This window comes from Schistocerca serialis, unplaced genomic scaffold, assembly GCF_023864345.2.
Source record: "Schistocerca serialis cubense isolate TAMUIC-IGC-003099 unplaced genomic scaffold, iqSchSeri2.2 HiC_scaffold_879, whole genome shotgun sequence".
Classification (NCBI taxonomy): domain Eukaryota; kingdom Metazoa; phylum Arthropoda; class Insecta; order Orthoptera; family Acrididae; genus Schistocerca; species Schistocerca serialis.
The window spans coordinates 351,601-355,116 of NW_026048495.1; positions in this window are offsets into that span (position 1 = coordinate 351,601).

The following is a 3,516-nucleotide window of genomic DNA, read 5'->3' on the forward strand; positions in this document are numbered from 1 at the left end:
GATGGGCCAGTAATTTTGAAGGAATAACTGATATTTGTTTGGTTTGGAAATTGAAATGATTTTTGGAATCTTCCAGGCTAAGGGGAAGTACTGAATTTTGAGGCAGTTGTATAGGATGGCTATAAGATGCAAGATAGCTGATTGAGAAGCTTCTTGAGGAAGTGTGGTTTTTTGTGAGCAGGACCAGGTGCTTTTGCACCGCCCATTCGCCTGGCAAGAATAGCAACTGCACACTTGCTGGCTGGCTCAAAAGTGGTCTCGGCTCTTTCATGGGATCTGCGGTTGAGGTTGTGTTCTACTTGACATTCCATCACTTCTACTTTGTCCTCATATTCATCTGTAATATTTTCTTGGAAATGAAGGTTGGGTCTGTTGGACGTGGCTGTCGCTTTGTCTTCCGGGGTGTAGACTAATTGTTTTGCCGATGGAGTGGTTTTCTGGCTTTTTGGGCTTGCTGTCTAACTTCTGAAATCCATGAAATTTCTCAGGGTTTCGTTCAGCTGCTCTTAGGCCCTGCTTTGTCCACTGCTATGGGTGGTTTTTACTGTGGCAGTCTCCTTACATGTTCTGATGAAGTGTGTGAACTGGTGGATGGTCTGGTCTATTCTAAATGGGGTTGGCATGTCTGGTGCTTTTTCTGGGATGTGGTGTGAAATCACCTCTATATCTAGCCCAGTTTGTGTGGTACAAGGTGTTTATCCTATTTAGAGTTACACAGTTCCCCCTCAAATCTTAGTACAACCGGACTATGGTCTGAATTTAGTGTGTTCACCTCTTCTGTTGTCATGCCTAGGTTTATGTTTTTGAGCAGGAGGATATTTGAGTCTATCTGGCAGGCAGCAGGAGTCACAGGGAAAATGTAGTCATCAGTGGAGACTACCTGTACTGGCTGGTGGTTGTTGAGATATCTTATCATTGGTTTCCACTGGTGTTGGTAGTTCGGCAACACCATGCCCTATGCTTTGCATTCAGGTCCCCTCCTACAATGCTTCTGTGACTACCTTATAATAGACCATCCAGGTCATTGTTGTGCCGTCTGGTATTAGGCAGCTGGTATACTGCCACCAGATGAGTGGTGCAATCATTTAGGATAATTTCTATGGCTGTTGCCTGTGTGTGCTGGTGAATGGTGGAACGGGTAATTTCCTGTGGCAGATGCATTGTTTGATTCCACCACCTTGCTTATTGCGATCAGTCTTGATAATACATAGCTCCGCACTCAAAAGTTCTCATCTGGTGTCAGATGTGTCTCATCTAGGAGCGCTATGTCTTCCTCGAGTTCGTCCAGTAACATCTCGAGCTCATATCTTTCATGGAAGATGATGATACCATTCCAGATAGTGAGTGTAATGTACTTGTTATTATTCGCCACTGGAAACAGTGGTAGGATGTCGTGATGAAAACTGAAAATTTGATAAGGGGGTCTGGGGGTGCTACAATTTGTTTGTAGGTTTCCTTGAGTTTAATGATAAAAGTGATTTGAAGAAGTTCCAGATCTGAGATAGTGTTTGGAGCAGTTTGATTTAAGTTTTGATGAGTCATGGTCTGGGCAGTGATGATGATCGTGCTGGTGTTTTGTTGCGGAAACTTAGGTTGGGCCTGCGTGGAATCTGAGACTACAGCCAGGGGTTGGGTGCCTCTGGTTGAAGGTGCCATCATGGCGACTGAGGAAGAGGGAGGTTGTACCTCTGTTGGCAAGTCAGTTATTGGTTGGGTGGTGGGGCGGAATGTAGCGTCAGGTGGAGGTGGTACTGTCTGTGAGGGTGAGTTTTTCTTGGGTTTTAATTTGAGGTGTGGACTTTGGGGCTGTGGTTTCGAGTTATTGGTAGGTATGCCTCATTTTGGCGACTTTTGCTAGTGTTCTAGCATCGGGTGGCTGAAGGGAGCTGCAAGTTTCTGCATGTACTGGTGGTAGAGGGGAGACAGGTAAGTTTTCTGTTGTTTCCCTTATACTTCTGGTGGGTGTGGTGGGGGAGTGAAATTTGCTTCCTCTGCAAGTGGTGTAAGGGTGGTTAAGTTGCCATTGCTCTCTGTGGCAAGTGGGGAGGAAGAGTGCTGATTGTTGTGAGTGGGGGCTCTTTCCTTTCCCAGGTGTCGACAATTTTAATTCTCTCTGGACAGACCCCGAAAGAGGCTGGATGGTCTTCTCTGCAGTTAGCACACGGCACTGATTTGTCTCTTCTTTGCATAGGCGCTTGAAGATGGGGCCCTGTGCACTTGACACATTGTGTGACAAGTTCACATTGTTTTGATCTGTGTCTAAATTGGTGACATAGCATCTGTGTCAGCACAGTGGGCTTTTTGTATAACTCTTCAGTCACAGGCGTGTATAGGAGTCTGTCCACTTTGAATGTTTTTCTCACCTCTGCTGTGTTTAGGAGGTTTACCAGGACAGTAGCTGTCTTTCTTTGTGGGGCTGATACTGTTTGACCTGTTACATTTGTTTCTGTGTGTGGTTCAGTCATCTGAAACATGTCCTGGGCCAGACAGCCTTTTGCAGTGAGTGCTTCCTTAACATCATTAGAATGCCAGTGCGGTGTTAATCTTTTGACAACTACATTCAGCGTACCCTTAGGACCTTCATTGTATGTGAATAATTCCACTGTTCATTTCTCGAATTCTTCTTTCATGTAATGAAAGTCTTCTGGGTTAGTACCTGTTCCCTCTATATGCTTTGCCTTGAATTTGGCCTGTAAGTGTGGTGTATCCTTTCGTTTAATAGATCATTATGCGTGGTACCCCTCTGCTATGGGTTTGACGTTGCTGTTTTGTTTGTGTGGTACCAGTTATAGTTTCATTGCTGCTCTGTTTACTTGTCAGATCAGAATGTTCTATTGGGTTTGGTTGCTTTTCGTTAGATGAGGAGACAGAGCTGCTGTGTGTATCATAAGATTTGTGGAGTCAGAACTGGCATCTGATGGTGATGAGGGTGATGAGGGTGGTTGAAACAATGAGGGTGAATGCAACGATGATGGTAATTATTGGGTTGGAAAAACTCATTTTGGTGGAATTGTCTTCCGAACTAAGGTCCTGTGGGTGCCCTATGATGGGACACCCATGTAATATTACTGGTTTGTGAAACCTAAGTGCCCCATATTACGACAGTTTTGTGCCTGCTGATATTTTCCTACTCATGGTGGGTGCGGCATACTGCTAATGGCCGCAGGATTGTATTGCACAAAATTCTCAGAAAGAATTCGTGAAAGTGCTTAATCTTGTTGTCTTTGCCGACAACGTGGCGTGCCCACATCTCGTGGTCGTGCGGTAGCGTTCTCGCTTCCCACGCCCGGGTTCCCGGGTTCGATTCCCGGCGGGGTCAGGGATTTTCTCTGCCTCGTGATGGCTGGGTGTTGTGTGATGTCCTTAGGTTAGTTAGGTTTAAGTAGTTATAAGTTATAGGGGACTGATGACCATAGATGTTAAGTCCCATAGTGGTCAGAGCCATTAGCCACAATGTGGCGTGATATCTTGCTATCTTAATGAGAGCTATGCTCTCAGCACCCACAAGTGTGATGA